At 43.8% G+C, this 26861-nt stretch overlaps 43 non-coding genes across 43 annotated transcripts; all 43 read right to left on the bottom strand.

Moving 5' to 3' along the window:
• Positions 1–61: 61 nt before the first annotated feature.
• LOC134122425 (5S ribosomal RNA) lies at positions 62–180 on the bottom strand. The gene has a single exon (XR_009953955.1). It is a non-coding gene; the product is annotated as a 5S ribosomal RNA (ribosomal RNA).
• A 6309-nt stretch (positions 181–6489) lies between these two features.
• Positions 6490–6608, bottom strand: LOC134122413 (5S ribosomal RNA). The gene has a single exon (XR_009953953.1). It is a non-coding gene; the product is annotated as a 5S ribosomal RNA (ribosomal RNA).
• A 339-nt stretch (positions 6609–6947) lies between these two features.
• Positions 6948–7066, bottom strand: LOC134122075 (5S ribosomal RNA). Its single transcript, XR_009953616.1, has one exon. It is a non-coding gene; the product is annotated as a 5S ribosomal RNA (ribosomal RNA).
• Positions 7067–7464: 398 nt separating this feature from the next.
• Positions 7465–7583, bottom strand: LOC134122402 (5S ribosomal RNA). The gene has a single exon (XR_009953942.1). It is a non-coding gene; the product is annotated as a 5S ribosomal RNA (ribosomal RNA).
• A 339-nt stretch (positions 7584–7922) lies between these two features.
• LOC134122391 (5S ribosomal RNA) lies at positions 7923–8041 on the bottom strand. Its single transcript, XR_009953931.1, has one exon. It is a non-coding gene; the product is annotated as a 5S ribosomal RNA (ribosomal RNA).
• Positions 8042–8385: 344 nt separating this feature from the next.
• LOC134122380 (5S ribosomal RNA) lies at positions 8386–8504 on the bottom strand. Its single transcript, XR_009953920.1, has one exon. It is a non-coding gene; the product is annotated as a 5S ribosomal RNA (ribosomal RNA).
• A 339-nt stretch (positions 8505–8843) lies between these two features.
• On the bottom strand, positions 8844–8962 carry LOC134122378 (5S ribosomal RNA). The gene has a single exon (XR_009953918.1). It is a non-coding gene; the product is annotated as a 5S ribosomal RNA (ribosomal RNA).
• Positions 8963–9306: 344 nt separating this feature from the next.
• LOC134121543 (5S ribosomal RNA) lies at positions 9307–9425 on the bottom strand. Its single transcript, XR_009953084.1, has one exon. It is a non-coding gene; the product is annotated as a 5S ribosomal RNA (ribosomal RNA).
• A 339-nt stretch (positions 9426–9764) lies between these two features.
• On the bottom strand, positions 9765–9883 carry LOC134122369 (5S ribosomal RNA). The gene has a single exon (XR_009953909.1). It is a non-coding gene; the product is annotated as a 5S ribosomal RNA (ribosomal RNA).
• Positions 9884–10281: 398 nt separating this feature from the next.
• LOC134121986 (5S ribosomal RNA) lies at positions 10282–10400 on the bottom strand. Its single transcript, XR_009953527.1, has one exon. It is a non-coding gene; the product is annotated as a 5S ribosomal RNA (ribosomal RNA).
• A 792-nt stretch (positions 10401–11192) lies between these two features.
• On the bottom strand, positions 11193–11311 carry LOC134122358 (5S ribosomal RNA). Its single transcript, XR_009953898.1, has one exon. It is a non-coding gene; the product is annotated as a 5S ribosomal RNA (ribosomal RNA).
• Positions 11312–11650: 339 nt separating this feature from the next.
• LOC134121591 (5S ribosomal RNA) lies at positions 11651–11769 on the bottom strand. Its single transcript, XR_009953132.1, has one exon. It is a non-coding gene; the product is annotated as a 5S ribosomal RNA (ribosomal RNA).
• Positions 11770–12167: 398 nt separating this feature from the next.
• Positions 12168–12286, bottom strand: LOC134122347 (5S ribosomal RNA). Its single transcript, XR_009953887.1, has one exon. It is a non-coding gene; the product is annotated as a 5S ribosomal RNA (ribosomal RNA).
• Positions 12287–12625: 339 nt separating this feature from the next.
• LOC134121654 (5S ribosomal RNA) lies at positions 12626–12744 on the bottom strand. Its single transcript, XR_009953195.1, has one exon. It is a non-coding gene; the product is annotated as a 5S ribosomal RNA (ribosomal RNA).
• Positions 12745–13088: 344 nt separating this feature from the next.
• Positions 13089–13207, bottom strand: LOC134122336 (5S ribosomal RNA). Its single transcript, XR_009953876.1, has one exon. It is a non-coding gene; the product is annotated as a 5S ribosomal RNA (ribosomal RNA).
• Positions 13208–13546: 339 nt separating this feature from the next.
• LOC134122325 (5S ribosomal RNA) lies at positions 13547–13665 on the bottom strand. Its single transcript, XR_009953865.1, has one exon. It is a non-coding gene; the product is annotated as a 5S ribosomal RNA (ribosomal RNA).
• Positions 13666–14009: 344 nt separating this feature from the next.
• Positions 14010–14128, bottom strand: LOC134122314 (5S ribosomal RNA). Its single transcript, XR_009953854.1, has one exon. It is a non-coding gene; the product is annotated as a 5S ribosomal RNA (ribosomal RNA).
• A 339-nt stretch (positions 14129–14467) lies between these two features.
• LOC134122302 (5S ribosomal RNA) lies at positions 14468–14586 on the bottom strand. The gene has a single exon (XR_009953842.1). It is a non-coding gene; the product is annotated as a 5S ribosomal RNA (ribosomal RNA).
• A 344-nt stretch (positions 14587–14930) lies between these two features.
• On the bottom strand, positions 14931–15049 carry LOC134122291 (5S ribosomal RNA). The gene has a single exon (XR_009953831.1). It is a non-coding gene; the product is annotated as a 5S ribosomal RNA (ribosomal RNA).
• A 344-nt stretch (positions 15050–15393) lies between these two features.
• On the bottom strand, positions 15394–15512 carry LOC134122280 (5S ribosomal RNA). The gene has a single exon (XR_009953820.1). It is a non-coding gene; the product is annotated as a 5S ribosomal RNA (ribosomal RNA).
• A 396-nt stretch (positions 15513–15908) lies between these two features.
• LOC134121985 (5S ribosomal RNA) lies at positions 15909–16027 on the bottom strand. Its single transcript, XR_009953526.1, has one exon. It is a non-coding gene; the product is annotated as a 5S ribosomal RNA (ribosomal RNA).
• Positions 16028–16423: 396 nt separating this feature from the next.
• LOC134121559 (5S ribosomal RNA) lies at positions 16424–16542 on the bottom strand. The gene has a single exon (XR_009953100.1). It is a non-coding gene; the product is annotated as a 5S ribosomal RNA (ribosomal RNA).
• Positions 16543–16881: 339 nt separating this feature from the next.
• Positions 16882–17000, bottom strand: LOC134122127 (5S ribosomal RNA). Its single transcript, XR_009953668.1, has one exon. It is a non-coding gene; the product is annotated as a 5S ribosomal RNA (ribosomal RNA).
• Positions 17001–17344: 344 nt separating this feature from the next.
• On the bottom strand, positions 17345–17463 carry LOC134122269 (5S ribosomal RNA). The gene has a single exon (XR_009953809.1). It is a non-coding gene; the product is annotated as a 5S ribosomal RNA (ribosomal RNA).
• Positions 17464–17802: 339 nt separating this feature from the next.
• On the bottom strand, positions 17803–17921 carry LOC134122258 (5S ribosomal RNA). Its single transcript, XR_009953798.1, has one exon. It is a non-coding gene; the product is annotated as a 5S ribosomal RNA (ribosomal RNA).
• A 344-nt stretch (positions 17922–18265) lies between these two features.
• LOC134122246 (5S ribosomal RNA) lies at positions 18266–18384 on the bottom strand. The gene has a single exon (XR_009953787.1). It is a non-coding gene; the product is annotated as a 5S ribosomal RNA (ribosomal RNA).
• Positions 18385–18728: 344 nt separating this feature from the next.
• Positions 18729–18847, bottom strand: LOC134122235 (5S ribosomal RNA). The gene has a single exon (XR_009953776.1). It is a non-coding gene; the product is annotated as a 5S ribosomal RNA (ribosomal RNA).
• A 396-nt stretch (positions 18848–19243) lies between these two features.
• On the bottom strand, positions 19244–19362 carry LOC134121984 (5S ribosomal RNA). The gene has a single exon (XR_009953525.1). It is a non-coding gene; the product is annotated as a 5S ribosomal RNA (ribosomal RNA).
• Positions 19363–19758: 396 nt separating this feature from the next.
• LOC134121558 (5S ribosomal RNA) lies at positions 19759–19877 on the bottom strand. The gene has a single exon (XR_009953099.1). It is a non-coding gene; the product is annotated as a 5S ribosomal RNA (ribosomal RNA).
• Positions 19878–20216: 339 nt separating this feature from the next.
• LOC134122126 (5S ribosomal RNA) lies at positions 20217–20335 on the bottom strand. The gene has a single exon (XR_009953667.1). It is a non-coding gene; the product is annotated as a 5S ribosomal RNA (ribosomal RNA).
• A 344-nt stretch (positions 20336–20679) lies between these two features.
• LOC134122224 (5S ribosomal RNA) lies at positions 20680–20798 on the bottom strand. Its single transcript, XR_009953765.1, has one exon. It is a non-coding gene; the product is annotated as a 5S ribosomal RNA (ribosomal RNA).
• A 339-nt stretch (positions 20799–21137) lies between these two features.
• Positions 21138–21256, bottom strand: LOC134122213 (5S ribosomal RNA). Its single transcript, XR_009953754.1, has one exon. It is a non-coding gene; the product is annotated as a 5S ribosomal RNA (ribosomal RNA).
• A 344-nt stretch (positions 21257–21600) lies between these two features.
• LOC134122202 (5S ribosomal RNA) lies at positions 21601–21719 on the bottom strand. Its single transcript, XR_009953743.1, has one exon. It is a non-coding gene; the product is annotated as a 5S ribosomal RNA (ribosomal RNA).
• Positions 21720–22063: 344 nt separating this feature from the next.
• Positions 22064–22182, bottom strand: LOC134122190 (5S ribosomal RNA). Its single transcript, XR_009953731.1, has one exon. It is a non-coding gene; the product is annotated as a 5S ribosomal RNA (ribosomal RNA).
• Positions 22183–22578: 396 nt separating this feature from the next.
• Positions 22579–22697, bottom strand: LOC134121983 (5S ribosomal RNA). Its single transcript, XR_009953524.1, has one exon. It is a non-coding gene; the product is annotated as a 5S ribosomal RNA (ribosomal RNA).
• Positions 22698–23093: 396 nt separating this feature from the next.
• Positions 23094–23212, bottom strand: LOC134121556 (5S ribosomal RNA). Its single transcript, XR_009953097.1, has one exon. It is a non-coding gene; the product is annotated as a 5S ribosomal RNA (ribosomal RNA).
• Positions 23213–23551: 339 nt separating this feature from the next.
• LOC134122179 (5S ribosomal RNA) lies at positions 23552–23670 on the bottom strand. Its single transcript, XR_009953720.1, has one exon. It is a non-coding gene; the product is annotated as a 5S ribosomal RNA (ribosomal RNA).
• A 398-nt stretch (positions 23671–24068) lies between these two features.
• Positions 24069–24187, bottom strand: LOC134121982 (5S ribosomal RNA). Its single transcript, XR_009953523.1, has one exon. It is a non-coding gene; the product is annotated as a 5S ribosomal RNA (ribosomal RNA).
• A 344-nt stretch (positions 24188–24531) lies between these two features.
• Positions 24532–24650, bottom strand: LOC134122168 (5S ribosomal RNA). Its single transcript, XR_009953709.1, has one exon. It is a non-coding gene; the product is annotated as a 5S ribosomal RNA (ribosomal RNA).
• Positions 24651–24989: 339 nt separating this feature from the next.
• On the bottom strand, positions 24990–25108 carry LOC134122157 (5S ribosomal RNA). The gene has a single exon (XR_009953698.1). It is a non-coding gene; the product is annotated as a 5S ribosomal RNA (ribosomal RNA).
• A 344-nt stretch (positions 25109–25452) lies between these two features.
• On the bottom strand, positions 25453–25571 carry LOC134122146 (5S ribosomal RNA). The gene has a single exon (XR_009953687.1). It is a non-coding gene; the product is annotated as a 5S ribosomal RNA (ribosomal RNA).
• Positions 25572–25915: 344 nt separating this feature from the next.
• On the bottom strand, positions 25916–26034 carry LOC134122135 (5S ribosomal RNA). Its single transcript, XR_009953676.1, has one exon. It is a non-coding gene; the product is annotated as a 5S ribosomal RNA (ribosomal RNA).
• Positions 26035–26430: 396 nt separating this feature from the next.
• On the bottom strand, positions 26431–26549 carry LOC134121981 (5S ribosomal RNA). The gene has a single exon (XR_009953522.1). It is a non-coding gene; the product is annotated as a 5S ribosomal RNA (ribosomal RNA).
• Between the last annotated feature and the right edge of the window lie 312 nt (positions 26550–26861).

The raw sequence follows: 26861 nt of genomic DNA, 5'->3' as shown, positions 1-26861 counted from the left end.
TTTGTAATTTGTAGGTGTACAATCTGCGGCGCTCGGCGGCTTTCGGTGAGAGAAGTGAAAAAGCTTACGGCACCTGGGATTCCCAGGCGGTCTTCCATCCAGGTACTAACCAGGCCCTGCTCTGCTTAGCTTCCGAGATCAGACGAGATCGGGCGGAACCAGAGAGGTATGGCCGTAAGCTGCTTTTTATCTTTTTCCTAATCCTTTATAATGCGTCAATGAATTATGACACGCCTGCCGTTGGCATCTTTGTGTGGGTTAAATAAGGGTATGCAAAGAAGGCTGTGACATCCCATGGCGAAAATTGGATGGACTAGAGAAGACCCGCCCAGGAGTCCCAGCCAATCGGTGAATGGCCATTGCAGTCCCCGCCACCTCAAATGGCCTGACGATGGTATGGACGTAAGCCACCTTTCATCTTCTTCCTATTGCATCTCTTCTACAATGTGAATTTTTTTTTACAATTGTGTAGGTGTACAATCTACGGCGCTGGGCGGCTTTCAGAGAGAGAAGTGAAAAAGCTTACGGCACCTGGGATTCCCAGGCGGTCTTCCATCCAGGTACTAACCAGGCCCTGCTCTGCTTAGCTTCCGAGATTTTTTTTTTTTTCCTTTTATTATCAAAAATACAAAAAATACATTACATTTGTTTTTTCACACTCATACACCCACGCAACACATATTTATCATATCATATTACATCATATCATATTACAATTACAGACCCAGGAGTTTAATTCTCAATTAGAAATAGAAGACGAGCCCCTGCCCTTCTACAACTTCACCCATCGCTGTCTTATTTAAAAAATGCTCCGAGACCCATTCTTTCCTACAGACATACAGCAGTCTAATGTGTGCTTTTAACATATTCTTGTACAACTCCAAAATGCTTACAGTCTTTCCTTCGTACAGTGCATAATTTCTCCTCAGGATTACTGCGTGCCTGGCAAATGCAAGGAGTGTATTCACTTGGGCTTCAGCCCCTCCTTTACTTTTTTTGGGCATGCCAAAAAGCCATATCCAGTCCCAGTCTTTCAGACTCTCTTCATTTACACCACATTGATTGCATAACATTCTGCGCACATATATCTGCAAACTTTTTAGGGCTGGACATTCAAGTGTGAGATGTTCCAAAGTCTCGTCCTCTAGCCCACACACCGCACAAGTCCTTTCAAATTTGTCTCTGTATATTTGATGGAGGACGATGCTTGTGAAAATCCGCCTGTGCCTCAGTTTGAATTCTGTGTTGAAAACTGAATGTGGGATAAATGGGACGTTTAGGTTCCCCCAGATTGTCTGGATTTCTTTTTTTGGAAACATGCTTGCCCATCTTGGTTCTGATGCTGGTTTCTTGACCAGTTTTCTAATTAGAATGTTGTAGATTACCTTTGTTTTTATTTGTGTAACTGGGATATTCTTTCCATTGTGGCACAGAATAAAGTTCACCCCGTCGCCCTGCCCTTTGCTGTTACTGCGCATCAATGTTTGCCATTCCTTGCAAATACATTTATTAACTCTCAACCCAATTTCCGCTATCTGTTTCTTCTTAAAAAACACCCCCGCTCTGTTCAAGATCGCTAATGCTTTCCCACAATCAAAACCCAACTTACCCCCTCTCCCGTCGGCCCCCCCCAGTGTCGTCAGGCCTGCCTCACGGAGCGGCTTGGACGCCAGGGGCCTGCCTTTGTGCAAGAAGAAAGGTGAGTTGAGGATCGGTAACAGCATCACCTGCTCTCTGTATTCCATGTCCGGTCTGAGGTGGGGCGGAAACTTGTCCCAGGCCTCCAACATTTCCCGGTAGAAACCTGGAAACCCTCCAGAAACATTTCTTGGAGCAAAAGCAAACAGGTTGTAGTTATTCTTCTCACCGTACTCTGTCAGGAGGGTCGCCAGGTTGTCTTTCCATGGATGTTGCCTTCTCAGGTCAAGAAATTTCCCAATTAGCTTAACCCTCAGAGCATCTCTTTTGGCTCTGAGGTCAATCAGATCTAGACCCCCCTCCCTTTTGCTAGCGATTAGCGTCCTGCGGGCGATCGTATTGCCCTTCCTCTTCCACAAGAATGAGGAAATCACTGCATTAATTGAATCTGAAGCCCAATTCGGCATCTCGCAAGACCCCAAAATGTAGTTAACTTTTGACAATACTAGCGCATTAGATATGATTACCTTCCCTCTTAGGTTCAGGCCCCTGGCGTACCACAGGTTACATATGTTTTTAATTTTCTCAATAATTTCTGTCCAGGTTTTGTCCCTGGCGCCTTCTTCATTTTCCCCTATATATACCCCAAGTACTTTCCTCACGTCTTGTACTATTTTGAACCCCCATTTGTTATCCAGAGCTTCGTCTTTATTAAAAACCATTAATTCAGTTTTTGTCATGTTGATTTTTGCCCCTGAGGCGACTCCGAATTCCTCCATGTGCTCCATGATGTGGTCAATGCTTTTTGTATCCTTAACACAAATGTTGATGTCATCAGCATATTGGATTATTTTAATTTCCCTGCCTTTACTAGTTTTCACTCCATCTATTCTCTTATCCTCCACTAGCATCAATGCCAGGGGTTCTGCCACAAGGCTGTAGAGCATAGCGGACAACGGGCATCCCTGTCTGACCGCCCTTTTCAACTCAACAGGCTCGGTGAGGGCCCCGTTGACCCTGACTCTACTTTTTGCTTCAGCATATAATAATTTCACCCAGTTTATAAATTCCCCCCCGAACCCATACGCCTTTAGTGCTTCCCAAAGGAATCGATGTTCTACCCTGTCAAAGGCCTTTTCCAGATCGATTCCCAGCAGATAGCCCCCTTCTTTTTTCATGATCCTGACTAGGTCTTTTATCAGGATGATGTTGTCATGTATATCTCTACCAGGTATGCTATATGTTTGCGTATCCATAATTATTGTCTTAATCACTTTTTTTAGTCTGTTTGCCAATACTTTTGCTAATATTTTATAATCTGTATTTAAAACACTGATTGGTCTATAATTTCCCAGTTTGTCCCTAGTACCTTTATTTTTATAGATCAAGGTAATTATCCCCTCTGTGAACGTTTCAGGCATGCTTTGGCTTAATTGCATTTCATTATATACAGTTAACAGGACCGGAGCAAACAGGTCAGGGAACCTTTGATATAATTCGGCAGTTAGCCCATCCTTTCCTGGACTCTTGTTCCTGTTTAGATTTTTGATGGCCACTTCTATTTCCTCTACCCGGATTGGCTGCTCACAAAAGGTTTTATCTTCTTCTTGTAGCTGTTTTGTGATATGATTCGTTATTTTTGTAATCTGTGCATTCTGCGGATTTTGGTCAGTATACAATTCTTTGTAGTAATTAAAGACAGTTGCCATAATTTCCTCCTTGTCCTCAATCACAGATTTATTGTCGTTCTCCAGTTGCCTAATATGCTGTCTTTCTTGGGCTGTTTTCTCCAATCCTAAAAAGAACGCTGTGCTCTTTTCTCCTTCTAATAGATGCTGTGCCCTACTCCTAATGGCTGCCCCCTTACATCTTTTTGCTTCCATCTCGTCCAATTTAGCTTTGTAGAGTTCATATTTCTCGCTGGTATGAGTTTCATCGGTTTCTGCCTGTTCTATTTCTATCCTTAACAAGTTGTTTAACATTCTTTCTTCAATCCTTTCTTCCCATCTTTTTTTTTTACAATAATTTATGCTTATTTTTTTAATCCTAAGTTTAGCGTCCTCCCAATAATTTGTCTTTTCTTCTACATATTTAATATCCGTAGCTATATTGTTTAACTCTGTCTCTATTCTTTGTTTGTACTTATCGTCCCGTAGGATGCTATTGTTTAGACACCATAATCCCCTTCCCCTCTCCATTTTGTCCCCAAGTGTCATATTAAGTTGAGCGTGATCACTCAATATATTAAACTTATATTTAATATCTACTATATGTTTAACTCTCCCCGAGGCGACCAGCGCCAGATCTATCCTAGACTGTTTTAATTTGCCCATGACCACTTGCCGCCTCGAAAACCCTCTACTCCTAGGGTTGAAAACCCTCCATGCATCTATCATATTGTTTCCTGTGATTATATTTTTTAAGGTTCTCCTACTCATGTCGCTGTTATATTTATTATTAATTGATACGTCATTGTTAGTTAGGGCGACGTTAAAGTCTCCCATGATTATCGTTTCCACAGTTATCCATTTTTCTAGTTTCTGGAAGAAAGTATTCCTCTCCTCGCCAATATTTGGGGCGTATATATTAATTATTCTGATTGGTTCTCCCTTATAAATCACCTCTATTATAATGCATCTGCCTTCACTATCTTTAAAAATTTCCCTATACCCACTGATGTTTTCTGGGCCGATCAAAATGGCCACCCCACATGACCTTGCGGTCCCCTCACTTGAGAAGACCGTCCCTTTCCATTGCTTTGCACATGTATCTACCCAGTTTGTGTCCCAGTTTGTTTCTTGTAGGCAAACAACATCCACATAACTGTTCTGCATTAGTACCTCATTCATTTTCTGGGTATTCCTACAGCTGTTTATATTTTGTGACGCCAGGGTCAGGGACAGGGAAATCATTATAAAGAGCAGTTGCATTAAATTCCTATTTCTTCTTTGTCATCTTCTTCTTCGCTTTCGTCGACCAAACGTTGTGTCTTTTCCTCACCTCTTTTGCTTCATTTGTAAAGTCCATGTCCGATTCTTCAGATGGCTCCGACAACTGCATTGTCTGCGGCCCCGGCTCGCCTTCTCGCCCCTCCTCCACGTCCAGGGAGGACTCTACCTCCACCTGCCTGGCCGATCTCCTCAGCTTCTGCTGTACCGGCTGGACTGCCTGTGCCGGCTCCGTCTCCGTTTCTCCCACCTGCACCTCATCCACTGCATCTTTCCCCGGTTCACCGCCCGGCTCTCCTATCTCCTCTGGTCCCTCGACCGTCTTCGGCCCACTGGTTGTGGTGGTCTGGTGTCGGTCCTCCTCCACTGGCCCCACCGCGCTGCTCTCCTGGATCACCACCGTGCTGCTGTCACCGTGCTCCTCACCCCCTTGCTCTTCCTTCCTCTCCAGATCCGGTTCGCTTGACCCAGCTTGACTCATCTCCTCTTCACTCACGTTACATATGCATCTTTCTACTTCATTTTTACATAGGGCACACCTTGTCTGTCTCTTTTGTGCACACTCTCTTGCGTAGTGGCCCTGCACACCACACTGGTGGCACATGAATTCTGGGCAGTCTCTGAGAATGTGTCCCGGCTGCATGCACATTCTGCATACTCGAACTTGTTTGTCATGGATGACTCTGAAGTACTCTGCTCCCAACGCCGTGTTAAATTTTGTGGAGTATGGAAGTGACTGAATATGTTGGTTGAACTTCACTCTCACAAACCTTGTCCCATCGGCCACCTTGGTGCCCGGCCACATTCTTCTTTTGATCGGGGACACCGCCGAAACTCCCCATGTTAGCAGTTTGGCTATGATCTCCGAGTCCTCAATGTAATATGGCAGATTTAGGAACGATACTACCAGCTCATCGTTGGTAATTTCACTGACGTGAGCAGTGGCGCCATTAATTTTAAAACCTTCCATGAGTCTCTCTTTTCCCTTCGGGTGGCTCATGGTAGCCTCATATTTGTTGGGGCCTAACACCCGGCAGGCCATAAGACCTCCGCACAGCCCACGGATGCAGCTCATCATTTCCATTATTGGTATGGTATCCTCCCCCTCCATCTCCACTCTCACCGTCAAGCTCTGGTTTCTTTTCCTTTCTTCCTCTCTGGTATTTCTCTCCTCGCTCTCGTTTACGCTTGCCATAAACCTTCTTTTGTCGTCCTCCGTTATCTTGGTCTGTGCTGGTTTGGTCGGCTGGTCTGCCATATTTAATAAAATAAAAATAGACGAAAAACGCCCCTTTCTACCAAAGTGGGGGATATCTAAAAAAGGAGTTTCCCCCCAGGCAGTACAGTACTGCTGGGGGTACTAAACGTCTCAAAGGACAACAAAAAACGCTTAAAGCATCCAAATATAAGCCCAAACAGAGGTGAAAAAGAGAGCCCCTACAAGGAGCCGTGTGGCAAACAAATCTGGTCTACTGGCACTTCCTGCTACCTGCAATGGGCGGAGCCTTCGGTCGTGATCAGACGAGATCGGGCGGAACCAGAGAGGTATGGACGTAAGCTGCTTTTCATCTTTTTCCTAATCCTTTAAAACGTGTCAAAGATAATCAGAAGTTTCTTTTTCTAAAATTGAAGCAGTTCTTAGCATTGGCAAGAGAGGTTCCTAAAGCCTGAAGGTAACTTTACTTTTCTTCACTGGCAATTCTAACATGTTGGGTTAGCACCTGTATTTCAACGGCTAAATTACAAACAACAGTATGCCAATCGTAAATGTTGACCAACACTAATTTAGCAATCATGAAACGGAATCATTTTGGATAATATTGTCTAATTTCCTTTCATATCCAACGTTAAAACAGGTGTACAATCTGCGGCGCTCGGCGGCTTTCGGAGAGAGAAGTGAAAAAGCTTACGGCACCTGGGATTCCCAGGCGGTCTTCCATCCAGGTACTAACCAGGCCCTGCTCTGCTTAGCTTCCGAGATCAGACGAGATCGGGCGGAACCAGAGAGGTATGGCCGTAAGCTGCTTTTTATCTTTTTCCTAATCCTTTATAATGCGTCAATGAATTATGACACGCCTGCCGTTGGCATCTTTGTGTGGGTTAAATAAGGGTATGCAAAGAAGGCTGTGACATCCCATGCCGAAAATTGGATGGACTAGAGAAGACCCGCCCAGGGGTCCCAGCCAATCGGTGAATGGCCATTGCAGTCCCCGCCACCTCAAATGGCCTGACGATGGTACGGACGTAAGCCACCTTTCATCTTCTTCCTATTGCATCTCTTCTACAATGTGAATTTTTTTTTACAATTGTGTAGGTGTACAATTTACGGCGCTGGGCGGCTTTCAGAGAGAGAAGTGAAAAAGCTTACGGCACCTGGGATTCCCAGGCGGTCTTCCATCCAGGTACGAACCAGGCCCTGCTCTGCTTAGCTTCCGAGAACAGACGAGATCGGGCGGAACCAGAGAGGTATGGCCGTAAGCTGCTTTTTATCTTTTTCCTAATCCTTTATAATGCGTCAAAGATAATCAGAAGAGTTTCTTTTTCTAAAATTGAAGCAGTTCTTAGGATTGGCAAGAGAGGTTTCTAAAACCTGAAGGTAACTTTACTTTTCTTCACTGGCAATTCTAACATGTTGGGTTAGCACCTGTATTTCAACGGCTAAATTACAAACAAAAGTATGCCAATTGTTAAATGTTGATCAACACTAATTTAGCAACCATGAAACGGAATCATTTTGGATAATATTGTCTAATTGCCTTTCATATCCAACGTTAAAACAACACTAAACATGCATCTCTTCAACAATGTGATATACTTTTTGTAATTTGTAGGTGTACAATCTGCGGCGCTCGGCGGCTTTCGGTGAGAGAAGTGAAAAAGCTTACGGCACCTGGGATTCCCAGGCGGTCTTCCATCCAGGTACTAACCAGGCCCTGCTCTGCTTAGCTTCCGAGATCAGACGAGATCGGGCGGAACCAGAGAGGTATGGCCGTAAGCTGCTTTTTATCTTTTTCCTAATCCTTTATAATGCGTCAATGAATTATGACACGCCTGCCGTTGGCATCTTTGTGTGGGTTAAATAAGGGTATGCAAAGAAGGCTGTGACATCCCATGGCGAAAATTGGATGGACTAGAGAAGACCCGCCCAGGAGTCCCAGCCAATCGGTGAATGGCCATTGCAGTCCCCGCCACCTCAAATGGCCTGACGATGGTATGGACGTAAGCCACCTTTCATCTTCTTCCTATTGCATCTCTTCTACAATGTGAATTTTTTTTTACAATTGTGTAGGTGTACAATCTACGGCGCTGGGCGGCTTTCAGAGAGAGAAGTTAAAAAGCTTACGGCACCTGGGATTCCCAGGCGGTCTTCCATCCAGGTACTAACCAGGCCCTGCTCTGCTTAGCTTCCGAGATCAGACGAGATCGGGCGGAACCAGAGAGGTATGGCCGTAAGCTGCTTTTCATCTTTTTCCTAATCCTTTAAAACGTGTCAAAGATAATCAGAAGTTTCTTTTTCTAAAATTGAAGCAGTTCTTAGCATTGGCAAGAGAGGTTCCTAAAGCCTGAAGGTAACTTTACTTTTCTTCACTGGCAATTCTAACATGTTGGGTTAGCACCTGTATTTCAACGGCTAAATTACAAACAACAGTATGCCAATGGTAAATGTTGACCAACACTAATTTAGCAATCATGAAACGGAATCATTTTGGATAATATTGTCTAATTTCCTTTCATATCCAACGTTAAAACAGGTGTACAATCTGCGGCGCTCGGCGGCTTTCGGAGAGAGAAGTGAAAAAGCTTACGGCACCTGGGATTCCCAGGCGGTCTTCCATCCAGGTACTAACCAGGCCCTGCTCTGCTTAGCTTCCGAGATCAGACGAGATCGGGCGGAACCAGAGAGGTATGGCCGTAAGCTTCTTTTTATCTTTTTCCTAATCCTTTATAATGCGTCAATGAATTATGACACGCCTGCCGTTGGCATCTTTGTGTGGGTTAAATAAGGGTATGCAAAGAAGGCTGTGACATCCCATGCCGAAAATTGGATGGACTAGAGAAGACCCGCCCAGGAGTCCCAGCCAATCGGTGAATGACCATTGCAGTCCCCGCCACCTCAAATGGCCTGACGATGGTATGGACGTAAGCCACCTTTCATCTTCTTCCTATTGCATCTCTTCTACAATGTGAATTTTTTTTTACAATTGTGTAGGTGTACAATCTACGGCGCTGGGCGGCTTTCAGAGAGAGAAGTTAAAAAGCTTACGGCACCTGGGATTCCCAGGCGGTCTTGCATCCAGGTACTAACCAGGCCCTGCTCTGCTTAGCTTCCGAGAACAGACGAGATCGGGCGGAACCAGAGAGGTATGGCCGTAAGCTGCTTTTCATCTTTTTCCTAATCCTTTAAAACGTGTCAAAGATAATCAGAAGTTTCTTTTTCTAAAATTGAAGCAGTTCTTAGCATTGGCAAGAGAGGTTCCTAAAGCCTGAAGGTAACTTTACTTTTCTTCACTGGCAATTCTAACATGTTGGGTTAGCACCTGTATTTCAACGGCTAAATTACAAACAACAGTATGCCAATGGTAAATGTTGACCAACACTAATTTAGCAATCATGAAACGGAATCATTTTGGATAATATTGTCTAATTTCCTTTCATATCCAACGTTAAAACAGGTGTACAATCTGCGGCGCTCGGCGGCTTTCGGAGAGAGAAGTGAAAAAGCTTACGGCACCTGGGATTCCGAGGCGGTCTTCCATCCAGGTACTAACCAGGCCCTGCTCTGCTTAGCTTCCGAGATCAGACGAGATCGGGCGGAACCAGAGAGGTATGGCCGTAAGCTGCTTTTTATCTTTTTCCTAATCCTTTATAATGCGTCAATGAATTATGACACGCCTGCCGTTGGCATCTTTGTGTGGGTTAAATAAGGGTATGCAAAGAAGGCTGTGACATCCCATGCCGAAAATTGGATGGACTAGAGAAGACCCGCCCAGGAGTCCCAGCCAATCGGTGAATGGCCATTGCAGTCCCCGGCACCTCAAATGGCCTGACGATGGTATGGACGTAAGCCACCTTTCATCTTCTTCCTATTGCATCTCTTCTACAATGTGATAAACTTTTTACAATTGTGTAGGTGTACAAGCTACGGCGCTGGGCGGCTTTCAGAGAGAGAAGTGAAAAAGCTTACGGCACCTGGGATTCCCAGGCGGTCTTCCATCCAGGTACTAACCAGGCCCTGCTCTGCTTAGCTTCCGAGATCAGACGAGATCGGGCGGAACCAGAGAGGTATGGCCGTAAGCTGCTTTTTATCTTTTTCCTAATCCTTTATAATGCGTCAAAGATAATCAGAAGAGTTTCTTTTTCTAAAATTGAAGCAGTTCTTAGGATTGGCAAGAGAGGTTTCTAAAACCTGAAGGTAACTTTACTTTTCTTCACTGGCAATTCTAACATGTTGGGTTAGCACCTGTATTTCAACGGCTAAATTACAAACAAAAGTATGCCAATTGTTAAATGTTGATCAACACTAATTTAGCAACCATGAAACGGAATCATTTTGGATAATATTGTCTAATTGCCTTTCATATCCAACGTTAAAACAACACTAAACATGCATCTCTTCAACAATGTGATATACTTTTTGTAATTTGTAGGTGTACAATCTGCGGCGCTCGGCGGCTTTCGGTGAGAGAAGTGAAAAAGCTTACGGCACCTGGGATTCCCAGGCGGTCTTCCATCCAGGTACTAACCAGGCCCCGCTCTGCTTAGCTTCCGAGATCAGACGAGATCGGGCGGAACCAGAGAGGTATGGCTGTAAGCTGCTTTTTATCTTTTTCCTAATCCTTTAAAACGTGTCAAAGATAATCAGAAGTTTCTTTTTCTAAAATTGAAGCAGTTCTTAGCATTGGCAAGAGAGGTTCCTAAAACCTGAAGGTAACTTTACTTTTCTTCACTGGTAAATCTAACATGTTTGGTTAGCACCTGTATTTCAACGGCTAAATTACAAACAATAGTATGCCAATCGTAAAATGTTGATCAACACCAATTTAGCAATCATGAAACGGAATCATTTTGGATAATATTGTCTAATTTCCTTTCATATCCAACGTTAAAACAACACTAAACATGCATCTCTTCAACAATGTGATATACTTTTTGTAATTTGTAGGTGTTCCCAGGCGGTCTTCCATCCAGGTACTAACCAGGCCCTGCTCTGCTTAGCTTCCGAGATCAGACGAGATCGGGCGGAACCAGAGAGGTATGGCCGTAAGCTGCTTTTTATCTTTTTCCTAATCCTTTATAATGCGTCAATGAATTATGACACGCCTGCCGTTGGCATCTTTGTGTGGGTTAAATAAGGGTATGCAAAGAAGGCTGTGACATCCCATGCCGAAAATTGGATGGACTAGAGAAGACCCGCCCAGGAGTCCCAGCCAATCGGTGAATGGCCATTGCAGTCCCCGCCACCTCAAATGGCCTGACGATGGTATGGACGTAAGCCACCTTTCATCTTCTTCCTATTGCATCTCTTCTACAATGTGATAAACTTTTTACAATTGTGTAGGTGTACAAGCTACGGCGCTGGGCGGCTTTCGGAGAGAGAAGTGAAAAAGCTTACGGCACCTGGGATTCCCAGGCGGTCTTCCATCCAGGTACTAACCAGGCCCTGCTCTGCTTAGCTTCCGAGATCAGACGAGATCGGGCGGAACCAGAGAGGTATGGCCGTAAGCTGCTTTTTATCTTTTTCCTAATCCTTTATAATGCGTCAATGAATTATGACACGCCTGCCGTTGGCATCTTTGTGTGGGTTAAATAAGGGTATGCAAAGAAGGCTGTGACATCCCATGCCGAAAATTGGATGGACTAGAGAAGACCCGCCCAGGGGTCCCAGCCAATCGGTGAATGGCCATTGCAGTCCCCGCCACCTCAAATGGCCTGACGATGGTACGGACGTAAGCCACCTTTCATCTTCTTCCTATTGCATCTCTTCTACAATGTGAATTTTTTTTTACAATTGTGTAGGTGTACAATTTACGGCGCTGGGCGGCTTTCAGAGAGAGAAGTGAAAAAGCTTACGGCACCTGGGATTCCCAGGCGGTCTTCCATCCAGGTACTAACCAGGCCCTGCTCTGCTTAGCTTCCGAGAACAGACGAGATCGGGCGGAACCAGAGAGGTATGGCCGTAAGCTGCTTTTTATCTTTTTCCTAATCCTTTATAATGCGTCAAAGATAATCAGAAGAGTTTCTTTTTCTAAAATTGAAGCAGTTCTTAGGATTGGCAAGAGAGGTTTCTAAAACCTGAAGGTAACTTTACTTTTCTTCACTGGCAATTCTAACATGTTGGGTTAGCACCTGTATTTCAACGGCTAAATTACAAACAAAAGTATGCCAATTGTTAAATGTTGATCAACACTAATTTAGCAACCATGAAACGGAATCATTTTGGATAATATTGTCTAATTGCCTTTCATATCCAACGTTAAAACAACACTAAACATGCATCTCTTCAACAATGTGATATACTTTTTGTAATTTGTAGGTGTACAATCTGCGGCGCTGGGCGGCTTTCGGTGAGAGAAGTGAAAAAGCTTACGGCACCTGGGATTCCCAGGCGGTCTTCCATCCAGGTACTAACCAGGCCCTGCTCTGCTTAGCTTCCGAGATCAGACGAGATCGGGCGGAACCAGAGAGGTATGGCCGTAAGCTGCTTTTTATCTTTTTCCTAATCCTTTATAATGCGTCAATGAATTATGACACGCCTGCCGTTGGCATCTTTGTGTGGGTTAAATAAGGGTATGCAAAGAAGGCTGTGACATCCCATGGCGAAAATTGGATGGACTAGAGAAGACCCGCCCAGGAGTCCCAGCCAATCGGTGAATGGCCATTGCAGTCCCCGCCACCTCAAATGGCCTGACGATGGTATGGACGTAAGCCACCTTTCATCTTCTTCCTATTGCATCTCTTCTACAATGTGAATTTTTTTTTACAATTGTGTAGGTGTACAATCTACGGCGCTGGGCGGCTTTCAGAGAGAGAAGTGAAAAAGCTTACGGCACCTGGGATTCCCAGGCGGTCTTCCATCCAGGTACTAACCAGGCCCTGCTCTGCTTAGCTTCCGAGATCAGACGAGATCGGGCGGAACCAGAGAGGTATGGACGTAAGCTGCTTTTCATCTTTTTCCTAATCCTTTAAAACGTGTCAAAGATAATCAGAAGTTTCTTTTTCTAAAATTGAAGCAGTTCTTAGCATTGGCAAGAGAGGTTCCTAAAGCCTGAAGGTAACTTTACTTTTCTTCACTGGCAATTCTAACATGTTGGGTTAGCACCTGTATTTCAACGGCTAAATTACAAACAACAGTATGCCAATCGTAAATGTTGACCAACACTAATTTAGCAATCATGAAACGGAATCATTTTGGATAATATTGTCTAATTTCCTTTCATATCCAACGTTAAAACAGGTGTACAATCTGCGGCGCTCGGCGGCTTTCGGAGAGAGAAGTGAAAAAGCTTACGGCACCTGGGATTCCCAGGCGGTCTTCCATCCAGGTACTAACCAGGCCCTGCTCTGCTTAGCTTCCGAGATCAGACGAGATCGGGCGGAACCAGAGAGGTATGGCCGTAAGCTGCTTTTTATCTTTTTCCTAATCCTTTATAATGCGTCAATGAATTATGACACGCCTGCCGTTGGCATCTTTGTGTGGGTTAAATAAGGGTATGCAAAGAAGGCTGTGACATCCCATGCCGAAAATTGGATGGACTAGAGAAGACCCGCCCAGGGGTCCCAGCCAATCGGTGAATGGCCATTGCAGTCCCCGCCACCTCAAATGGCCTGACGATGGTACGGACGTAAGCCACCTTTCATCTTCTTCCTATTGCATCTCTTCTACAATGTGAATTTTTTTTTACAATTGTGTAGGTGTACAATTTACGGCGCTGGGCGGCTTTCAGAGAGAGAAGTGAAAAAGCTTACGGCACCTGGGATTCCCAGGCGGTCTTCCATCCAGGTACTAACCAGGCCCTGCTCTGCTTAGCTTCCGAGATCAGACGAGATCGGGCGGAACCAGAGAGGTATGGCCGTAAGCTGCTTTTCATCTTTTTCCTAATCCTTTAAAACGTGTCAAAGATAATCAGAAGTTTCTTTTTCTAAAATTGAAGCAGTTCTTAGCATTGGCAAGAGAGGTTCCTAAAGCCTGAAGGTAACTTTACTTTTCTTCACTGGCAATTCTAACATGTTGGGTTAGCACCTGTATTTCAACGGCTAAATTACAAACAACAGTATGCCAATCGTAAATGTTGACCAACACTAATTTAGCAATCATGAAACGGAATCATTTTGGATAATATTGTCTAATTTCCTTTCATATCCAACGTTAAAACAGGTGTACAATCTGCGGCGCTCGGCGGCTTTCGGAGAGAGAAGTGAAAAAGCTTACGGCACCTGGGATTCCCAGGCGGTCTTCCATCCAGGTACTAACCAGGCCCTGCTCTGCTTAGCTTCCGAGATCAGACGAGATCGGGCGGAACCAGAGAGGTATGGCCGTAAGCTGCTTTTTATCTTTTTCCTAATCCTTTATAATGCGTCAATGAATTATGACACGCCTGCCGTTGGCATCTTTGTGTGGGTTAAATAAGGGTATGCAAAGAAGGCTGTGACATCCCATGCCGAAAATTGGATGGACTAGAGAAGACCCGCCCAGGAGTCCCAGCCAATCGGTGAATGGCCATTGCAGTCCCCGCCACCTCAAATGGCCTGACGATGGTATGGACGTAAGCCACCTTTCATCTTCTTCCTATTGCATCTCTTCTACAATGTGAATTTTTTTTTACAATTGTGTAGGTGTACAATCTACGGCGCTGGGCGGCTTTCAGAGAGAGAAGTTAAAAAGCTTACGGCACCTGGGATTCCCAGGCGGTCTTCCATCCAGGTACTAACCAGGCCCTGCTCTGCTTAGCTTCCGAGATCAGACGAGATCGGGCGGAACCAGAGAGGTATGGCCGTAAGCTGCTTTTCATCTTTTTCCTAATCCTTTAAAACGTGTCAAAGATAATCAGAAGTTTCTTTTTCTAAAATTGAAGCAGTTCTTAGCATTGGCAAGAGAGGTTCCTAAAGCCTGAAGGTAACTTTACTTTTCTTCACTGGCAATTCTAACATGTTGGGTTAGCACCTGTATTTCAACGGCTAAATTACAAACAACAGTATGCCAATGGTAAATGTTGACCAACACTAATTTAGCAATCATGAAACGGAATCATTTTGGATAATATTGTCTAATTTCCTTTCATATCCAACGTTAAAACAGGTGTACAATCTGCGGCGCTCGGCGGCTTTCGGAGAGAGAAGTGAAAAAGCTTACGGCACCTGGGATTCCCAGGCGGTCTTCCATCCAGGTACTAACCAGGCCCTGCTCTGCTTAGCTTCCGAGATCAGACGAGATCGGGCGGAACCAGAGAGGTATGGCCGTAAGCTGCTTTTCATCTTTTTCCTAATCCTTTAAAACGTGTCAAAGATAATCAGAAGTTTCTTTTTCTAAAATTGAAGCAGTTCTTAGCATTGGCAAGAGAGGTTCCTAAAGCCTGAAGGTAACTTTACTTTTCTTCACTGGCAATTCTAACATGTTGGGTTAGCACCTGTATTTCAACGGCTAAATTACAAACAACAGTATGCCAATGGTAAATGTTGACCAACACTAATTTAGCAATCATGAAACGGAATCATTTTGGATAATATTGTCTAATTTCCTTTCATATCCAACGTTAAAACAGGTGTACAATCTGCGGCGCTCGGCGGCTTTCGGAGAGAGAAGTGAAAAAGCTTACGGCACCTGGGATTCCCAGGCGGTCTTCCATCCAGGTACTAACCAGGCCCTGCTCTGCTTAGCTTCCGAGATCAGACGAGATCGGGCGGAACCAGAGAGGTATGGCCGTAAGCTGCTTTTCATCTTTTTCCTAATCCTTTAAAACGTGTCAAAGATAATCAGAAGTTTCTTTTTCTAAAATTGAAGCAGTTCTTAGCATTGGCAAGAGAGGTTTCTAAAACCTGAAGGTAACTTTACTTTTCTTCACTGGCAATTCTAACATGTTGGGTTAGCACCTGTATTTCAACGGCTAAATTACAAACAAAAGTATGCCAATTGTTAAATGTTGATCAACACTAATTTAGCAACCATGAAACGGAATCATTTTGGATAATATTGTCTAATTGCCTTTCATATCCAACGTTAAAACAACACTAAACATGCATCTCTTCAACAATGTGATATACTTTTTGTAATTTGTAGGTGTACAATCTGCGGCGCTCGGCGGCTTTCGGTGAGAGAAGTGAAAAAGCTTACGGCACCTGGGATTCCCAGGCGGTCTTCCATCCAGGTACTAACCAGGCCCCGCTCTGCTTAGCTTCCGAGATCAGACGAGATCGGGCGGAACCAGAGAGGTATGGCTGTAAGCTGCTTTTTATCTTTTTCCTAATCCTTTAAAACGTGTCAAAGATAATCAGAAGTTTCTTTTTCTAAAATTGAAGCAGTTCTTAGCATTGGCAAGAGAGGTTCCTAAAACCTGAAGGGAACTTTACTTTTCTTCACTGGTAAATCTAACATGTTTGGTTAGCACCTGTATTTCAACGGCTAAATTACAAACAATAGTATGCCAATCGTAAAATGTTGATCAACACTAATTTAGCAATCATGAAACGGAATCATTTTGGATAATATTGTCTAATTTCCTTTCATATCCAACGTTAAAACAACACTAAACATGCATCTCTTCAACAATGTGATATACTTTTTGTAATTTGTAGGTGTACAATCTGCGGCGCTCGGCGGCTTTCGGTGAGAGAAGTGAAAAAGCTTACGGCACCTGGGATTCCCAGGCGGTCTTCCATCCAGGTACTAACCAGGCCCTGCTCTGCTTAGCATCCGAGATCAGACGAGATCGGGCGGAACCAGAGAGGTATGGCCGTAAGCTGCTTTTTATCTTTTTCCTAATCCTTTATAATGCGTCAAAAAATTATGTCACGCCTGCCTTTGGCATCTTTGTGTGGGTTAAATAAGGGTATGCAAAGAAGGCTGTGACATCCTATGGCGAAAATTGGATGGACTAGAGAAGACCCGCCCAGGAGTCCCAGCCAATCGGTGGATGGCCATTGCAGTCCCCGCCACCTCAAATGGCCTGATGATGGTATGGACGTAAGCCACCTTTCATCTTCTTCCTATTGCATCTCTTCTACAATGTGATAAACTTTTTACAATTGTGTAGGTGTACAATTTACGGCGCTGGGCGGCTTTCAGAGAGAGAAGTGAAAAAGCTTACGGCACCTGGGATTCCCAGGCGGTCTTCCATCCAGGTACTAACCAGGCCCTGCTCTGCTTAGCTTCCGAGAACAGACGAGATCGGGCGGAACCAGAGAGGTATGGACGTAAGCTGCTTTTCATCTTTTTCCTAATCCTTTAAAACGTGTCAAAGATAATCAGAAGTTTCTTTTTCTAAAATTGAAGCAGTTCTTAGCATTGGCAAGAGAGGTTCCTAAAGCCTGAAGGTAACTTTACTTTTCTTCACTGGCAATTCTAACATGTTGGGTTAGCACCTGTATTTCAACGGCTAAATTACAAACAACAGTATGCCAATCGTAAATGTTGACCAACACTAATTTAGCAATCATGAAACGGAATCATTTTGGATAATATTGTCTAATTTCCTTTCATATCCAACGTTAAAACAGGTGTACAATCTGCGGCGCTCGGCGGCTTTCGGAGAGAGAAGTGAAAAAGCTTACGGCACCTGGGATTCCCAGGCGGTCTTCCATCCAGGTACTAACCAGGCCCTGCTCTGCTTAGCTTCCGAGATCAGACGAGATCGGGCGGAACCAGAGAGGTATGGCCGTAAGCTGCTTTTTATCTTTTTCCTAATCCTTTATAATGCGTCAATGAATTATGACACGCCTGCCGTTGGCATCTTTGTGTGGGTTAAATAAGGGTATGCAAAGAAGGCTGTGACATCCCATGCCGAAAATTGGATGGACTAGAGAAGACCCGCCCAGGAGTCCCAGCCAATCGGTGAATGGCCATTGCAGTCCCCGCCACCTCAAATGGCCTGACGATGGTATGGACGTAAGCCACCTTTCATCTTCTTCCTATTGCATCTCTTCTACAATGTGAATTTTTTTTTACAATTGTGTAGGTGTACAATCTACGGCGCTGGGCGGCTTTCAGAGAGAGAAGTTAAAAAGCTTACGGCACCTGGGATTCCCAGGCGGTCTTCCATCCAGGTACTAACCAGGCCCTGCTCTGCTTAGCTTCCGAGATCAGACGAGATCGGGCGGAACCAGAGAGGTATGGCCGTAAGCTGCTTTTCATCTTTTTCCTAATCCTTTAAAACGTGTCAAAGATAATCAGAAGTTTCTTTTTCTAAAATTGAAGCAGTTCTTAGCATTGGCAAGAGAGGTTCCTAAAGCCTGAAGGTAACTTTACTTTTCTTCACTGGCAATTCTAACATGTTGGGTTAGCACCTGTATTTCAACGGCTAAATTACAAACAACAGTATGCCAATCGTAAATGTTGACCAACACTAATTTAGCAATCATGAAACGGAATCATTTTGGATAATATTGTCTAATTTCCTTTCATATCCAACGTTAAAACAGGTGTACAATCTGCGGCGCTCGGCGGCTTTCGGAGAGAGAAGTCAAAAAGCTTACGGCACCTGGGATTCCCAGGCGGTCTTCCATCCAGGTACTAACCAGGCCCTGCTCTGCTTAGCTTCCGAGATCAGACGAGATCGGGCGGAACCAGAGAGGTATGGCCGTAAGCTGCTTTTCATCTTTTTCCTAATCCTTTAAAACGTGTCAAAGATAATCAGAAGTTTCTTTTTCTAAAATTGAAGCAGTTCTTAGCATTGGCAAGAGAGGTTCCTAAAGCCTGAAGGTAACTTTACTTTTCTTCACTGGCAATTCTAACATGTTGGGTTAGCACCTGTATTTCAACGGCTAAATTACAAACAACAGTATGCCAATGGTAAATGTTGACCAACACTAATTTAGCAATCATGAAACGGAATCATTTTGGATAATATTGTCTAATTTCCTTTCATATCCAACGTTAAAACAGGTGTACAATCTGCGGCGCTCGGCGGCTTTCAGAGAGAGAAGTTAAAAAGCTTACGGCACCTGGGATTCCCAGGCGGTCTTCCATCCAGGTACTAACCAGGCCCTGCTCTGCTTAGCTTCCGAGATCAGACGAGATCGGGCGGAACCAGAGAGGTATGGCCGTAAGCTGCTTTTCATCTTTTTCCTAATCCTTTAAAACGTGTCAAAGATAATCAGAAGTTTCTTTTTCTAAAATTGAAGCAGTTCTTAGCATTGGCAAGAGAGGTTTCTAAAACCTGAAGGTAACTTTACTTTTCTTCACTGGCAATTCTAACATGTTGGGTTAGCACCTGTATTTCAACGGCTAAATTACAAACAAAAGTATGCCAATTGTTAAATGTTGATCAACACTAATTTAGCAACCATGAAACGGAATCATTTTGGATAATATTGTCTAATTGCCTTTCATATCCAACGTTAAAACAACACTAAACATGCATCTCTTCAACAATGTGATATACTTTTTGTAATTTGTAGGTGTACAATCTGCGGCGCTCGGCGGCTTTCGGTGAGAGAAGTGAAAAAGCTTACGGCACCTGGGATTCCCAGGCGGTCTTCCATCCAGGTACTAACCAGGCCCCGCTCTGCTTAGCTTCCGAGATCAGACGAGATCGGGCGGAACCAGAGAGGTATGGCTGTAAGCTGCTTTTTATCTTTTTCCTAATCCTTTAAAACGTGTCAAAGATAATCAGAAGTTTCTTTTTCTAAAATTGAAGCAGTTCTTAGCATTGGCAAGAGAGGTTCCTAAAACCTGAAGGGAACTTTACTTTTCTTCACTGGTAAATCTAACATGTTTGGTTAGCACCTGTATTTCAACGGCTAAATTACAAACAATAGTATGCCAATCGTAAAATGTTGATCAACACTAATTTAGCAATCATGAAACGGAATCATTTTGGATAATATTGTCTAATTTCCTTTCATATCCAACGTTAAAACAACACTAAACATGCATCTCTTCAACAATGTGATATACTTTTTGTAATTTGTAGGTGTACAATCTGCGGCGCTCGGCGGCTTTCGGTGAGAGAAGTGAAAAAGCTTACGGCACCTGGGATTCCCAGGCGGTCTTCCATCCAGGTACTAACCAGGCCCTGCTCTGCTTAGCATCCGAGATCAGACGAGATCGGGCGGAACCAGAGAGGTATGGCCGTAAGCTGCTTTTTATCTTTTTCCTAATCCTTTATAATGCGTCAAAAAATTATGTCACGCCTGCCTTTGGCATCTTTGTGTGGGTTAAATAAGGGTATGCAAAGAAGGCTGTGACATCCTATGGCGAAAATTGGATGGACTAGAGAAGACCCGCCCAGGAGTCCCAGCCAATCGGTGGATGGCCATTGCAGTCCCCGCCACCTCAAATGGCCTGATGATGGTATGGACGTAAGCCACCTTTCATCTTCTTCCTATTGCATCTCTTCTACAATGTGATAAACTTTTTACAATTGTGTAGGTGTACAATTTACGGCGCTGGGCGGCTTTCAGAGAGAGAAGTGAAAAAGCTTACGGCACCTGGGATTCCCAGGCGGTCTTCCATCCAGGTACTAACCAGGCCCTGCTCTGCTTAGCTTCCGAGAACAGACGAGATCGGGCGGAACCAGAGAGGTATGGACGTAAGCTGCTTTTCATCTTTTTCCTAATCCTTTAAAACGTGTCAAAGATAATCAGAAGTTTCTTTTTCTAAAATTGAAGCAGTTCTTAGCATTGGCAAGAGAGGTTCCTAAAGCCTGAAGGTAACTTTACTTTTCTTCACTGGCAATTCTAACATGTTGGGTTAGCACCTGTATTTCAACGGCTAAATTACAAACAACAGTATGCCAATCGTAAATGTTGACCAACACTAATTTAGCAATCATGAAACGGAATCATTTTGGATAATATTGTCTAATTTCCTTTCATATCCAACGTTAAAACAGGTGTACAATCTGCGGCGCTCGGCGGCTTTCGGAGAGAGAAGTGAAAAAGCTTACGGCACCTGGGATTCCCAGGCGGTCTTCCATCCAGGTACTAACCAGGCCCTGCTCTGCTTAGCTTCCGAGATCAGACGAGATCGGGCGGAACCAGAGAGGTATGGCCGTAAGCTGCTTTTTATCTTTTTCCTAATCCTTTATAATGCGTCAATGAATTATGACACGCCTGCCGTTGGCATCTTTGTGTGGGTTAAATAAGGGTATGCAAAGAAGGCTGTGACATCCCATGCCGAAAATTGGATGGACTAGAGAAGACCCGCCCAGGAGTCCCAGCCAATCGGTGAATGGCCATTGCAGTCCCCGCCACCTCAAATGGCCTGACGATGGTATGGACGTAAGCCACCTTTCATCTTCTTCCTATTGCATCTCTTCTACAATGTGAATTTTTTTTTACAATTGTGTAGGTGTACAATCTACGGCGCTGGGCGGCTTTCAGAGAGAGAAGTTAAAAAGCTTACGGCACCTGGGATTCCCAGGCGGTCTTCCATCCAGGTACTAACCAGGCCCTGCTCTGCTTAGCTTCCGAGATCAGACGAGATCGGGCGGAACCAGAGAGGTATGGCCGTAAGCTGCTTTTCATCTTTTTCCTAATCCTTTAAAACGTGTCAAAGATAATCAGAAGTTTCTTTTTCTAAAATTGAAGCAGTTCTTAGCATTGGCAAGAGAGGTTCCTAAAGCCTGAAGGTAACTTTACTTTTCTTCACTGGCAATTCTAACATGTTGGGTTAGCACCTGTATTTCAACGGCTAAATTACAAACAACAGTATGCCAATCGTAAATGTTGACCAACACTAATTTAGCAATCATGAAACGGAATCATTTTGGATAATATTGTCTAATTTCCTTTCATATCCAACGTTAAAACAGGTGTACAATCTGCGGCGCTCGGCGGCTTTCGGAGAGAGAAGTCAAAAAGCTTACGGCACCTGGGATTCCCAGGCGGTCTTCCATCCAGGTACTAACCAGGCCCTGCTCTGCTTAGCTTCCGAGATCAGACGAGATCGGGCGGAACCAGAGAGGTATGGCCGTAAGCTGCTTTTCATCTTTTTCCTAATCCTTTAAAACGTGTCAAAGATAATCAGAAGTTTCTTTTTCTAAAATTGAAGCAGTTCTTAGCATTGGCAAGAGAGGTTCCTAAAGCCTGAAGGTAACTTTACTTTTCTTCACTGGCAATTCTAACATGTTGGGTTAGCACCTGTATTTCAACGGCTAAATTACAAACAACAGTATGCCAATGGTAAATGTTGACCAACACTAATTTAGCAATCATGAAACGGAATCATTTTGGATAATATTGTCTAATTTCCTTTCATATCCAACGTTAAAACAGGTGTACAATCTGCGGCGCTCGGCGGCTTTCAGAGAGAGAAGTTAAAAAGCTTACGGCACCTGGGATTCCCAGGCGGTCTTCCATCCAGGTACTAACCAGGCCCTGCTCTGCTTAGCTTCCGAGATCAGACGAGATCGGGCGGAACCAGAGAGGTATGGCCGTAAGCTGCTTTTCATCTTTTTCCTAATCCTTTAAAACGTGTCAAAGATAATCAGAAGTTTCTTTTTCTAAAATTGAAGCAGTTCTTAGCATTGGCAAGAGAGGTTTCTAAAACCTGAAGGTAACTTTACTTTTCTTCACTGGCAATTCTAACATGTTGGGTTAGCACCTGTATTTCAACGGCTAAATTACAAACAAAAGTATGCCAATTGTTAAATGTTGATCAACACTAATTTAGCAACCATGAAACGGAATCATTTTGGATAATATTGTCTAATTGCCTTTCATATCCAACGTTAAAACAACACTAAACATGCATCTCTTCAACAATGTGATATACTTTTTGTAATTTGTAGGTGTACAATCTGCGGCGCTCGGCGGCTTTCGGTGAGAGAAGTGAAAAAGCTTACGGCACCTGGGATTCCCAGGCGGTCTTCCATCCAGGTACTAACCAGGCCCCGCTCTGCTTAGCTTCCGAGATCAGACGAGATCGGGCGGAACCAGAGAGGTATGGCTGTAAGCTGCTTTTTATCTTTTTCCTAATCCTTTAAAACGTGTCAAAGATAATCAGAAGTTTCTTTTTCTAAAATTGAAGCAGTTCTTAGCATTGGCAAGAGAGGTTCCTAAAACCTGAAGGGAACTTTACTTTTCTTCACTGGTAAATCTAACATGTTTGGTTAGCACCTGTATTTCAACGGCTAAATTACAAACAATAGTATGCCAATCGTAAAATGTTGATCAACACTAATTTAGCAATCATGAAACGGAATCATTTTGGATAATATTGTCTAATTTCCTTTCATATCCAACGTTAAAACAACACTAAACATGCATCTCTTCAACAATGTGATATACTTTTTGTAATTTGTAGGTGTACAATCTGCGGCGCTCGGCGGCTTTCGGTGAGAGAAGTGAAAAAGCTTACGGCACCTGGGATTCCCAGGCGGTCTTCCATCCAGGTACTAACCAGGCCCTGCTCTGCTTAGCATCCGAGATCAGACGAGATCGGGCGGAACCAGAGAGGTATGGCCGTAAGCTGCTTTTTATCTTTTTCCTAATCCTTTATAATGCGTCAAAAAATTATGTCACGCCTGCCGTTGGCATCTTTGTGTGGGTTAAATAAGGGTATGCAAAGAAGGCTGTGACATCCTATGGCGAAAATTGGATGGACTAGAGAAGACCCGCCCAGGAGTCCCAGCCAATCGGTGGATGGCCATTGCAGTCCCCGCCACCTCAAATGGCCTGATGATGGTATGGACGTAAGCCACCTTTCATCTTCTTCCTATTGCATCTCTTCTACAATGTGATAAACTTTTTACAATTGTGTAGGTGTACAAGCTACGGCGCTGGGCGGCTTTCAGAGAGAGAAGTGAAAAAGCTTACGGCACCTGGGATTCCCAGGCGGTCTTCCATCCAGGTACTAACCAGGCCCTGCTCTGCTTAGCTTCCGAGATCAGACGAGATCGGGCGGAACCAGAGAGGTATGGCCGTAAGCTGCTTTTTATCTTTTTCCTAATCCTTTATAATGCGTCAAAGATAATCAGAAGAGTTTCTTTTTCTAAAATTGAAGCAGTTCTTAGGATTGGCAAGAGAGGTTTCTAAAACCTGAAGGTAACTTTACTTTTCTTCACTGGCAATTCTAACATGTTGGGTTAGCACCTGTATTTCAACGGCTAAATTACAAACAAAAGTATGCCAATTGTTAAATGTTGATCAACACTAATTTAGCAACCATGAAACGGAATCATTTTGGATAATATTGTCTAATTGCCTTTCATATCCAACGTTAAAACAACACTAAACATGCATCTCTTCAACAATGTGATATACTTTTTGTAATTTGTAGGTGTACAATCTGCGGCGCTCGGCGGCTTTCGGTGAGAGAAGTGAAAAAGCTTACGGCACCTGGGATTCCCAGGCGGTCTTCCATCCAGGTACTAACCAGGCCCCGCTCTGCTTAGCTTCCGAGATCAGACGAGATCGGGCGGAACCAGAGAGGTATGGCTGTAAGCTGCTTTTTATCTTTTTCCTAATCCTTTAAAACGTGTCAAAGATAATCAGAAGTTTCTTTTTCTAAAATTGAAGCAGTTCTTAGCATTGGCAAGAGAGGTTCCTAAAACCTGAAGGTAACTTTACTTTTCTTCACTGGCAATTCTAACATGTTGGGTTAGCACCTGTATTTCAACGGCTAAATTACAAACAACAGTATGCCAATCGTAAATGTTGACCAACACTAATTTAGCAATCATGAAACGGAATCATTTTGGATAATATTGTCTAATTTCCTTTCATATCCAACGTTAAAACAGGTGTACAATCTGCGGCGCTCGGCGGCTTTCGGAGAGAGAAGTGAAAAAGCTTACGGCACCTGGGATTCCCAGGCGGTCTTCCATCCAGGTACTAACCAGGCCCTGCTCTGCTTAGCTTCCGAGATCAGACGAGATCGGGCGGAACCAGAGAGGTATGGCCGTAAGCTGCTTTTTATCTTTTTCCTAATCCTTTATAATGCGTCAATGAATTATGACACGCCTGCCGTTGGCATCTTTGTGTGGGTTAAATAAGGGTATGCAAAGAAGGCTGTGACATCCCATGCCGAAAATTGGATGGACTAGAGAAGACCCGCCCAGGAGTCCCAGCCAATCGGTGAATGGCCATTGCAGTCCCCGCCACCTCAAATGGCCTGACGATGGTATGGACGTAAGCCACCTTTCATCTTCTTCCTATTGCATCTCTTCTACAATGTGAATTTTTTTTTACAATTGTGTAGGTGTACAATCTACGGCGCTGGGCGGCTTTCAGAGAGAGAAGTTAAAAAGCTTACGGCACCTGGGATTCCCAGGCGGTCTTCCATCCAGGTACTAACCAGGCCCTGCTCTGCTTAGCTTCCGAGATCAGACGAGATCGGGCGGAACCAGAGAGGTATGGCCGTAAGCTGCTTTTCATCTTTTTCCTAATCCTTTAAAACGTGTCAAAGATAATCAGAAGTTTCTTTTTCTAAAATTGAAGCAGTTCTTAGCATTGGCAAGAGAGGTTCCTAAAGCCTGAAGGTAACTTTACTTTTCTTCACTGGCAATTCTAACATGTTGGGTTAGCACCTGTATTTCAACGGCTAAATTACAAACAACAGTATGCCAATCGTAAATGTTGACCAACACTAATTTAGCAATCATGAAACGGAATCATTTTGGATAATATTGTCTAATTTCCTTTCATATCCAACGTTAAAACAGGTGTACAATCTGCGGCGCTCGGCGGCTTTCGGAGAGAGAAGTCAAAAAGCTTACGGCACCTGGGATTCCCAGGCGGTCTTCCATCCAGGTACTAACCAGGCCCTGCTCTGCTTAGCTTCCGAGATCAGACGAGATCGGGCGGAACCAGAGAGGTATGGCCGTAAGCTGCTTTTCATCTTTTTCCTAATCCTTTAAAACGTGTCAAAGATAATCAGAAGTTTCTTTTTCTAAAATTGAAGCAGTTCTTAGCATTGGCAAGAGAGGTTCCTAAAGCCTGAAGGTAACTTTACTTTTCTTCACTGGCAATTCTAACATGTTGGGTTAGCACCTGTATTTCAACGGCTAAATTACAAACAACAGTATGCCAATGGTAAATGTTGACCAACACTAATTTAGCAATCATGAAACGGAATCATTTTGGATAATATTGTCTAATTTCCTTTCATATCCAACGTTAAAACAGGTGTACAATCTGCGGCGCTCGGCGGCTTTCAGAGAGAGAAGTTAAAAAGCTTACGGCACCTGGGATTCCCAGGCGGTCTTCCATCCAGGTACTAACCAGGCCCTGCTCTGCTTAGCTTCCGAGATCAGACGAGATCGGGCGGAACCAGAGAGGTATGGCCGTAAGCTGCTTTTCATCTTTTTCCTAATCCTTTAAAACGTGTCAAAGATAATCAGAAGTTTCTTTTTCTAAAATTGAAGCAGTTCTTAGCATTGGCAAGAGAGGTTTCTAAAACCTGAAGGTAACTTTACTTTTCTTCACTGGCAATTCTAACATGTTGGGTTAGCACCTGTATTTCAACGGCTAAATTACAAACAAAAGTATGCCAATTGTTAAATGTTGATCAACACTAATTTAGCAACCATGAAACGGAATCATTTTGGATAATATTGTCTAATTGCCTTTCATATCCAACGTTAAAACAACACTAAACATGCATCTCTTCAACAATGTGATATACTTTTTGTAATTTGTAGGTGTACAATCTGCGGCGCTCGGCGGCTTTCGGTGAGAGAAGTGAAAAAGCTTACGGCACCTGGGATTCCCAGGCGGTCTTCCATCCAGGTACTAACCAGGCCCCGCTCTGCTTAGCTTCCGAGATCAGACGAGATCGGGCGGAACCAGAGAGGTATGGCTGTAAGCTGCTTTTTATCTTTTTCCTAATCCTTTAAAACGTGTCAAAGATAATCAGAAGTTTCTTTTTCTAAAATTGAAGCAGTTCTTAGCATTGGCAAGAGAGGTTCCTAAAACCTGAAGGGAACTTTACTTTTCTTCACTGGTAAATCTAACATGTTTGGTTAGCACCTGTATTTCAACGGCTAAATTACAAACAATAGTATGCCAATCGTAAAATGTTGATCAACACTAATTTAGCAATCATGAAACGGAATCATTTTGGATAATATTGTCTAATTTCCTTTCATATCCAACGTTAAAACAACACTAAACATGCAT

The sequence above is a fragment of the Pungitius pungitius genome, unplaced genomic scaffold, assembly GCF_949316345.1.
Source record: "Pungitius pungitius unplaced genomic scaffold, fPunPun2.1 scaffold_28, whole genome shotgun sequence".
Taxonomy (NCBI): domain Eukaryota; kingdom Metazoa; phylum Chordata; class Actinopteri; order Perciformes; family Gasterosteidae; genus Pungitius; species Pungitius pungitius.
Note: the sequence above shows the minus strand (reverse complement) of the source record. Positions and strands in the feature narration are given on the sequence as shown.